This window comes from Camelina sativa, chromosome 11 (genome assembly GCF_000633955.1).
Source record: "Camelina sativa cultivar DH55 chromosome 11, Cs, whole genome shotgun sequence".
Classification (NCBI taxonomy): Eukaryota; Viridiplantae; Streptophyta; class Magnoliopsida; order Brassicales; family Brassicaceae; genus Camelina; species Camelina sativa.
In genome coordinates this window covers 31,749,093-31,760,251 of record NC_025695.1, presented here as the reverse complement: position 1 = coordinate 31,760,251, position 11,159 = coordinate 31,749,093, and positions in this window count along the sequence as shown.

Genomic DNA, 11,159 nt, shown 5'->3' with positions numbered 1-11,159 from the left:
AAAAAAAGAAAAAAAAAAGAGCGTGTGAGATATTGACCAAAATTAGCCATCGTTAAATATAAATTCTGGCTCTTTAATTAATTATGAGTTTAAGTCAAGGAAAGGGGCAATCTTGGCCCTTAAGTAGAGACAAAGGAGGTATAATGGGCGTTTTTTTTTTTATAAAAAAAAATGTTTTCCATCTTAATTGAAAGACACTTCATGGATTATATTAGTTCTTTAATTATATAGCCTACTTAGTTATCCTCTTGTGTTTATCTTTATTTTAAGATATTTTTAAAACAATCAACGGCAAAATATAATTAAAAATAAATAACGATTGATGATCAATGCATGTATCCCTACCAAAAAAATCAATGCATGTATGATTTTGGGTCCGAGTATTTTGGAGATTAGTATGCATATTAACCATGCCATCCTCAATAGTCAATACTTATGTTTGTTAACCAAAATTAATTAATGACTAAATACTAATCCACAGTAGATCGCGGATTGAACATTTTTTTTAATGAAAATTTGTAATATTTTATTTTTTATTATGTTATTTATAATGGTTTTTAATTGAAATTTTGGTTTGCTTATACAATAATTTTTGGAATTTTAAAAATGTTTATTGAAAGTTTGTCATCAATAAAATACCAGAACTGTAATAATGAATAAAATTGTTTAAACATGATTATAAAACAGAATAGACTCCTGTATTTATAGGGTTGAGGGTGATTATATGGTTAGGCTCGTATTCTAGTGATATTATGATAAGTAATTTTTTCAAAGATACGGTATTTGTTTTTTTTATGACTATATTCTTAATTTTAGTTATGAAAATATTATGAGTGTAATCTTATTTTCGGTTAAGGAAATGATCGATGTATCTTATGACATTTTTTGTTAAGAAGATATCTTATGAGATTTTTTTGGGTTAAGAGGATAAAGATTTGGTAAAGAGATATCATACCATATGGGATTAGAAATCTAAGCTGTTTTTGTTAGTGAAATATACAACCGATGAGATTATTTGGTTAATGTATTTAATTTAACTCGATTGATTATCCAGTTAACCCGCAATTTTTTCTGATTAATAATAAGATAATAAGATGATTAATTATTAATTATCTTTTATACTCTCAACAGTTTTACCCTTTATTTAACAATTTCTACTGGCATTTGAATGTAATTTTTTACACTTTTGAGGTTATTTTTTTTGGAACTTCTCAATTAATATAGTAGGATTTGATTATAAGTTTGCAAATAATTTTAGGTGCATTTAGAAATGATTTTTAAAAAATTTCACTTACAATTTTGGATTTTTGTACTTTTTAATAACTAAAATTATTTTTGAAACAACTGGAAGTCAATGTAAATTAAAATCACTTGTAAAGTAACAATATTTAAGTGATATTTAGAACTGTTAAAGCCAATAACACTGGATTTATAAAATTAGAATAAACAAAAAATTATTTTAGCACGAACTATTACAAAATGTTTGATTGAATAAACCACATAAAGTACTTATGTTTCTTTATTTTGGCTGATACTAGGTTTAGTAATCTATCTAGTAGAATTATATGCTTAAATCATTTGATTAACAAAGTTTACCCTCATTTTGGCAACTGACAAAAAAATTTTACTTTTGCACTAAGAAAAATTGGATCTAATACTTAGACGGTAATGCAAAAACCACGTGTGGTCACTGAAGAAAACACAGACAGACAATCCAAATTTCCAGGATTAATTTCTCATGATTATATATGTCACTAATGGTAAGCCCACTTGCTACTAACTTAATTATTTATAAATAGATACTAATTTCTCTCCCACGTTCGCGTGCATTACAGCCATATACTATTATTTTATTTAGTAGCTAATACGAATCAACCAAAACCTATGTGGTTGACCAATAATAAATATCAGAACCTATATAGTATATACTATATAGTATTTGATTAGAACTTGATGAGATTACATATAAAAATTAAACTTGACTTTTAGTAATTCAAATCACACAAGTAGGTTTAAATTACAAACATGATCAATGAAAACAAGTACATATGAATGTTAATTATCCATTGACTTTTGTTTTGTATCTAATTAATATCATTTGACTTTGTGCATGTACAATAAAAACATATAAAATTTTCTTGGGGGATGTAGGACCAAAGACTTTATACCTATTTGTCTACGTCCTTATTAATTTTGAAAGTAAGAGAAGTCTAACTATCACCAAACATCTTGTAGAATTAATACATATATGCATAAGTAGTAGTACATTTTAATTTTATCAACTATTGCAGCTAGAACATTTAAAATCATCTGACCCACCACCATAGATTACATATTATTAAGTCTGACCGCAAAAAAAAGAATACATATAAGTATATAACTTACAAACTATAAACCGTAAATTTAATGTGGACAACAATCTGATATGCATGGACTGTGTAAATCTGGACCTTTTCTGTTAATTAGAAAATTACAATTTTATCTAAATCTAAAACTAATTATAATATGTGATATAATTTATAATGGAGCAAAAACTAAGATTAACATTTTCCACTTAAAAGGTAGGTCAAACGAACACTATACAACGATACACTTTGACCCCAAAAAATGTTGAATTTGAGACAGTCAAAATCAGTCAGAGATCGACAAACTCGATCAACACATAGTTTAATGACATTTGTCTTATCATAAAAAGTTCGTGGCATCCTTATAATCTTTTAGAGATAAGAATATGTGACTTTTCATATTCAAGAAACAATCCACATCTCCACATATCTTATAATAAATACAAAAAATCATAAAACTTTAAAAGTAGAACAGTGACTATATAGTTGCGAAATTAATCATAGAACGATTCCAAATTTAATGTTTTTCAACAAGAAACATATATACGCGGTCGAATAAATATGTATGTAAGTTGCATCGTTACGCGGCATAAGATCTCATGTTTCGCTGATCGGTTGTACGTAGCAATGCCGTGGTACGACCTCTTCAAATTTATTTATATTATTGTGAATATAGATAGATATACATAATGGTATTATAAGATTGTCAAATGGAATTTATTTATCAAACATGGCGTGCAAATGTGCAATCATGCTGGTGTTATTAATATACAAGTATATCGTAGTATAGAGAATATTCATAGTGCCAACTTAGTTGATACATTATACATTTCACAACATTTATATAAGTTGTTTAGGGTACATTACAATACGTACGAGTTCATGCTTTAAGACAAATACACATGATCTTGCAGCAGCTTTTGACTGACACATTTGTATTTATCCATGATAGAAAGATATATATATATATATATATATATATATATATNATATATATGTATTAATTTATGTTGTATACATACTTGATATAAATATACATAAAAACATGATGGAGGATATTTAGTATTCTATTAGGGGACGTAAGTGTTATACAAGCGTGTTTTCGTCAAAACGTATTAGCATGTGAATGGTGATGCTGTTTATCATAAACCGCTTATGTGTTAATTTGTTTCACGACAAAACACAATTTGCGTTGCACTAAAGTAATGCTACAATGTGTTGCAGATGTCGTTTGAGCAAAAACAATTTGTCGCGCAAGGTATTATTAGGTACACAAAGATAGAAAGAAACAAAAATGAACATGGGTTTTTGATATTAATATTCCGGTGAATTTTACTTTGTTTTTTATATCCAAAAATTGCACTGACTGATAAGTTTAAAAAGATATTAAAAAGTTTAGGTAATTTTCAAAATGTCTATAAATTTTCGAAATATTTATGAACTTTTATGATTTATGTCTATTTATTTTGCTTGTTAAAGTTCAATACTGGATTTAAACATAAATGTATATTCAAAACTATTTTGTTTTTTAACACGAGTAATTATATTTTCCTTATTTTTTTATAAATATTTTTTTATAAACCAATTCTATATTGAAACTGATCAAACTAATAATGTGATGAATCATGTCTAAACTATATACTTTAGTAGTATGTCTTATTATTTTTTTGAGGGAAAAAAAATTAGCTAATTAAGGACTCGACTCATTATTATGACCTCCATTCTTGCTGGTTCGTGAACACGACAGTTTTGCCCGTTGTTATTTATTTATTTTTCTTATTTAGTTCCTTCAGTTATTTTTTTTGGTCCTTTTGTTTTGTTTTGTCCAATTTTACTGTAAATGGTTTTCTTTTTGTATAGTAAATACCAAATTTACTACCAAAAAAAAGATCAAATCGAGTAGACCACTTGAGATTGGAGTGTGTGTACTGTACTACTACGTTGTGTATATTCACACCTTATACGCCAATGAAACTTTGTAAATTATTCATAAAAATCAGGAACGTCACAAGCTAAATGATTGTTGTACCTTAGACCGACGATATCATTCTTAACCTGCAAACGTGCCTTTATTTGCGTGCGTGACAGAAGCTTACTTTACTTGGATTTACGTGGGCTACTTTTTTTTTTCTATCGTACGTGGGATACTTCCCAATGAGGAAACCTGAATTTATCTATTTAAATAATTTGCAATATATATTTTGTGCTAATTCACGTTAATGCTATAAATGTACTCAAATTTTTGTCTCTTTATTTGTTTGTTTTGGCAATGGAAATCTTCTCTCGCGTTCTTGGTTCTAGACCCGAATATAGCTTAATTGGTATTTATAGGCCGTACGCATATACATAACCTAATTACAGAATTATGTATGTAATCTAACCACATTTCGATAAATACAATTATAGCATCTTTGAAATGACGAGAATATATTTTATTCTTCACACATGAAAATTCTTGTTCTTTATAGTCTCTGAACTGTCTTACGTTTACATACATGATACATCATCGATAAAATACATTTTCATATATATATATATATATATGGTGTGTGTGTTAATAGTTGAAAAAAATTGCCGAAGAAAACAACAATTAGGGAGGCTAACGCCTAACCGTAGCCGGCGAACGTTTCAGATCGCGAACGTCGTGTAATGATAATTGTAAAACGTGTCCTTTATCTTACACGTGTCCGCAACTCTCATTGGACACGCTGTTTAGGGTTTCGTATTCCAAACCGATCTTGTACATTTTTGGACATGATCAAATCCTTTGAATCTCTTTATGTAACATACATGTCTGTTTTTTCATATGTACGTGTGCATATATAGAAATGAGTGTTTTCCCATGATTTGTGCTTGTTTATGATCTCCATGTGATATTTATATATATATATATGGATAAAGGGTTACATTTGTGTTCTCTTCATATGCGTAATGTGTGTACTTCACAATAAATAAGTCAAAAGAAACAAAGAATATAAATATGCATATTATTTATTATAGTAATAGATGTAGTTAAAAACAAAATGAGCTCAACATTTGAGAGTGGTTAGTTTACTTGCTTTTACTATAGTTTATACTTTATAGTATCCAAATATAACCGGACAGGTACTGTTGTCAATTAACCACACGACAAAAGAGGTCAGTATCCACGTCATCAGCAACGGATATTATCCCATGCTACCATGATTTTGGAACTGAGAGGACCTTTTTCCCACAAATATCCATTTCAATTTTATTTAAAATATCGAAAAGATCAAAACTATATCGGCTAAGTCCATATGGGTCGATCGGATCCGATGTATCTCATATTCTCATCCATATAGAATGATATACAGTTGAATAATATACTCAATTAAATTACATATATATATACGGTATATATATAATTGTAATGGTTTATTTGTTTTAACTTTTTTATTAGTTTGTAAGTTATAAAAAAATTTAAGTAGCTAACAGACTTGGTACATGTTCAGAGTTTTATCTTCAAAATGTGTTGAGGGAAACTTAAAATCATTTCATACAAAGAGAATAAAATTTAGTTTAATTTAAATAATATATTATAAAGAAGACTTTAAGGACATGCTAATCAAAAGAGTTCTTTAAAAATATATATATAATAATGAGAGAGAAAAAAAAAAAGAATCGGTTCTGCAGTTGTTTAGGAAAGAAATATTACTCGTACCAAATATGTCATGTTTTTAGTGAATGCTACTAATAAAAGATAATAAATATATATATGATTAAAATAATATTTTTTTATTAAAGAAACGTTGCAACCCTGCTCTGTTGTACTTGTTCTAATATATGTTTTCTTTAATCTGACAGAATCAATCCAAAATATTTTTTTTTGTCAATATATTGTTTATTTATTATATACATAGAGAAACGACCAAAGATAAAAAAAAAATGATTGATGACAATTAACTATTATATTTCTGGATATTTTGAAAGTAGTACGAATTAAAATTCATGAAGTGGATACTTTTTGTTTGGTAAAAGAAGTGAATACTGGTTCTATTTGCTTGCTAAACTTTAATCATCTGTCTTTATAATATACTATCTTGAAACTCAAAATTTGATTTCATTTTCTCTTAACAAAATTTCATAGATTTTTTTTTTACAGAAATGAAAAATAGTATATAACTATACATTAGTATTTTACCGTTTTTAGTTCATGCAGCTGTAGTTAAACCAAAAAAAAAAGTTCATGCAGCTAGATACCATACAAGTAACATAGGTCAATCACTAATCCGCATATTATCATTATAGAACTTGTGGTCGTGGTTTTCCCTACAGTCAACATCAGTCTTTTGAATATTTAAAACTTTATTCACTGAAAACAAGTCTCACTATAAAAAATAAATATCAAGTAAATAATAATATTAAATGTTACGAAGAACAAGTTGAGGGGAATTAGACAAATCTTAAATACTAATTTCCTATGTTGGTTCCTCTAATAAAGACATTAAAAAGTTATTGTCTTGTTTGTTTTCTGAATTTTGCCCCCACACGGTATCGAGTTACAGACATATAAAGTAGCAAATAAAATAATATATATATGATCGATGTGTGACAATGATGAGTTAGATTTTCTGTAACTGTAACAAGATATTGTTATTATTCTTTTTCTTATTTCGTTCAACAATACAATTGTTAATATTTATCCAAAAGAATAGTTAAAACAAATAATTATGTTAATATCTCTTCTTTATGAGTTGCAGTTATCAGTTTATGCTTTCTATTTAGGTTCGTGGGCCCATTCGGTTTATGGGTAAACCATGATTGCTTCCATGTATAATTGTAACGTTTATAAATTCTAATTTTATTTATTTAATATTTTCCATCTTGTTATATAAACTTTAGTATCAAATATATCGATAATATTTTGACATGTATGATAAGAAATTTATTTAATAATTATAGGAAAATTACAAAAAATTTAAAATAAAAGGAGTACAATTAATATTTTTAAAAGTATATAAAACCAAAAATAATCTATTATATCACTAATTTAAATAGGAAAATTATCTATTAAATTACTAATTTCAATAAGAAAATATGTACAATTAATAAGGAAAATATTTACAATTTAATTGCAATTATTATTTATTATAATCATATAATAAAAAGAAATTTATACAAAAAAGTGATTGAAGTATGAAAAAGTTTAATGCGTTAAAATTAGTGATTAACATAATGTAAGAAAAAAATATAATCAAAAAATTAATGTAATTTTCTTAAGTTTTTCAATCGGTGAATGATATGATAACATATTCAATATTATGTTATTATATAAACATTGGTTTTCAAAGTTAGTAATTCATGTGATCGCGATACGTATCAATTTAACAATTAAAAATTTTGTCATGTGTTATACAAAAACTTTGTTTTAACATATTTGTAAATTATCAGAAATTAAATTTTTTAACAATTTAATAAATATAAAAATATAGTTCATATATGTATATAAAAATAATACTAATTAGAATTTTAAATTACCAATTTTATAAGAAAAAAGAATTAAGAAATTATACAATTAATTACTATAATACCCTAATTAAATAAATTATACTGTAACTATTAATCCTAAAAGAAAAAAGATTGTAGAACTCACCTTTACATAAACAAATAATTTTCTAATAATAACGTCTTTTAATATTTGATTAATTTATGATAATGTTGGAAAAGTATAAAAACTATTACTTATGAGATTACAAAACTTGAAACAAATATATTTAAGATATTTTTACTTTTTAAATATGAGATAAAATTAGTTTTCAGTTATTGTTTTGAGAATTATGTTTTATTAGTTTTTAGTTTTTATAAAATATTAAGTAAGGTATAAATTTGATACAATGCACATTTTTTTGATATGAAAATTATAAATGATACTCATTGGGATTGAGTGAACTCTAAATCTGATTAAAAAAATCAAATAAAACAAAATTAATATTTTAAATACAATTTAAAATTTCATATATTTTTCTTATATATGTGTTAATACGCGGACCTAATCTAGTATTTTATATAAGATGCTTTAGACAATTTATTTTGTCTAACAATATATGATGTTTTGAAAAAAATCAAATTTCTGAGCAAAAAATTTAAATTTCTACAAATATTAAATTATTATTATTTTTATTTTGTCAACCATTGGGTCACAACTGGCCGGCTCATTAGCCAAATTCCTACAAATGGAGTGGATGAACCTCCTTGGTATCTGTTGTTTCGCGGCGAATCGGAGCAAAAAGGAGCTGAAGACAGAGATTGACAACGGCGGCGAGGATTTTTTCGATGCGGCTGTTATGGAATCTGCTGAGAAGCCGGATCATTTGGTGGTCATGGGTAACAGAATCGTTGGCAGATAAAACATAATCAAAGAGCTTTCAAAACAAATAGAGTTTGGTTTAAGACTTTTTGCTTAATTCCTGTGTTGGATGATGAGATCGTTTTCTATATCTCACATTGATACCATGATGCTCTAACCGATGAACTACTGTTTTGGATTAAAAAAGTTTGAATATTTAGTGGATTCCAATGCTGAATTGTGATTCTAGTGTTGTGTTTTCATACATCCATACATATACGAGCTCTGTTTGATGTTTTCAAGGAGTGTGGTCTGTTTTTGATGGTTTTTGATCGTATTTGATGTGTTCTTTGCAATCTTTTGTGTTGTGTTGGCATGTCTTATCGGAATGTTGTGGACTCTTGTGCAAATGTTTTTGAATGTTAGCTGGTAAATTGGTGAACAATAAGATACCTTGGAGAGGATATTCAGGTCTTAAAGATGGAAGTGAAGATACCTTGGACATTGAATTGTTGGTGTTACTATAGCTTAGTTAGAGGTTGATCACAAACATCATGTGGAGGAATCTTTTGGCTCAAGCGTTTTATCAGATATATGTGCTCTTGGTGCTTCAGTTTAGAGGAAGATCCATCTTCGATGTGACAGAGAAGGTGAAGAACACTTTGATCTTCAATACCTTTGTGCTTTGTCAGGTGTTCAACGAGTTTAACGCGAGGAGTTTGGAGAAGAAGAATGTGTTCAAGGGGTTACACAAAAACAGGCTCTTCATTGGGATTATAGTTGTGATTGTGGTTTTGCAAGTGGTGATGGTTGAGTTTCTCAAGCGATTTGCTGATACTGAGAGGTTGAATTGGGGTCAATGGGGAGTTTGCATTGCGATTGCAGTTGCATCGTGGCCTATTGGATGGTTAGTGAAGTCTGTTCCGGTTCCAGAGAAACACTTCTTTAGCTACCTGAAATGGAAGAAGAGATCATGAAAGAGGCTCTTAATTTGATCTTATATTATGAAGCATTGATTTGTTTTTTTTTTACATTTAATATGTTTAATAGATTTAAAATAAAGATTGATCAATTACATAGAAAAGCACTTTTACAATAGCATATTTATAGAGTGAAAACTCAAATTACAATCTTTTAGAACGGGCCAAAATTGTCTCATCGATGCTAGCCAAAGCGATGAAGTCTCTCTCTGCCTCTCTCCACTCAGTATCCAACACGATGAAACGAAACGATCCATCGGAGTTCTATCAAGGAGAAGGAAGCAGAACTTCTCAATTTGATTTATCGTTTTCTACAGATATGCCAACAAATCTAAATAATATGGTGGGCATTCGAAATGACGTTTATGATACACAAATGCATGATCGTTTGAAAAAAGACTTGATTAAGCATATCTGACAAAAATTTGGTGCAACCGCACAATAAATCTTATTCCGAATTTTGTTTAATATGTTTAATATTTCGAATTTTGTAAAATATGTTTACTATTCCGAATTTTGTAAAATATGTTTAATATTCCAAAGTTTTCTATTTTATGTAATATAAAAAATTTAAATAATTGTTTTGTCATTTTAGATTATTAAAGTTTGATAATTAATAAACACAAATGAAAAAATCATTATTTAAATGATTGAGCAATCTTCTTTAAGATTCTTTAGTGGAGAAATGATTTCGCTTAAGTTCTCTTAAAATTGCTTTCATTAATTTAATATTAGTTATATGATTAATTAATATATAAGCAACTTAGGAAAGTTGCTGGAGTTGAGATGGTCTAAGTAAAGTCTAACTTTTATATTGTATTTTTCTATAAGAATGGTTAATACTATTTGAAGATTTGACAAGTAGACTTTGATTTTTACGGCAAGCAAAAGTGAAAGTTGAAACTTTTGGAATTGTTTACCGGTAAGGTTTTATCTTCTGCAAATTTAAGTTAAAAAGTGAGTACGAGATAGAGACAACAAACATTTGCTCGAGATCATTAGAATCTTATATATATATTGCTACTTTGCTAGTCATATGAAACAAGCCAAATTAACTAGAGACCAAAGGCCATCAGTTTCTTTATTTTAATTCAAAATTTTACTATTTTCTTTCAAACTTTATAAAATTAATAAAAATGGTAGAAATTTTGTGAAAACATATATCACTAGTAAATTTTTATTATATAGCTACGTTTTTTGGTACGAACAAATTTATAACAAATAATACCTACAAACTATTACAAATTTGTGACAAATTTTAAATTAATAGATATTGTAGCTAATTTGTTACTAAGTGTAACTATATAATGACAAATAATTACCTACATAATTTGTAGCAAAAATATTACATATTTTGTGACACAAATTTTGTAGCACTGTGGCACACAACATTAAATGTAGCAAATTTATAACAAAAATCATTTGGAGACTAAAGAACCAACACTTAGAAAAAACAGAGTAACATTCCCATTTATTACATTTGTTTGGAGACACGCAAGAAAAAAAAAAAAAAAAAAACAAAAAAAA